Source organism: Sinocyclocheilus anshuiensis, unplaced genomic scaffold (genome assembly GCF_001515605.1).
Source record: "Sinocyclocheilus anshuiensis isolate Anshui unplaced genomic scaffold, SAMN03320099.WGS_v1.1 scaffold222, whole genome shotgun sequence".
Lineage (NCBI taxonomy): Eukaryota > Metazoa > Chordata > Actinopteri > Cypriniformes > Cyprinidae > Sinocyclocheilus > Sinocyclocheilus anshuiensis.
In genome coordinates this window covers 349,269-349,472 of record NW_015542408.1, presented here as the reverse complement: position 1 = coordinate 349,472, position 204 = coordinate 349,269, and the positions used below count along the sequence as shown (strand labels likewise).

Here is a 204-nt window from a genome sequence, read left to right as displayed (position 1 = left end):
TTTTGGTTGATTGTAATCTATTACATACCTTTCTATCAAAGTTATCTGACATTATCAAGCTGAATTTGTTCTGACACAGTTTAACTCTGAGTTCTTAAACTGTGATAATGTGAGAAATGTTGAAGGGGTCTGAATACATTTTGGTTTGACTGTATCTATTTGATAAATGAAGTTAACCAACTAACATTATACATACTTTTGGTT

The 204-nt window shown here is 29.9% G+C and overlaps 1 protein-coding gene across 5 annotated transcripts in view; it reads left to right on the top strand.

Moving 5' to 3' along the window:
• LOC107693111 (kinesin-like protein KIF13B) overlaps positions 1-204 on the top strand; it is a 54,463-nt gene that overhangs the window by 32,591 nt on the left and 21,668 nt on the right. The gene's annotated exons all lie outside the window — the stretch shown is intronic.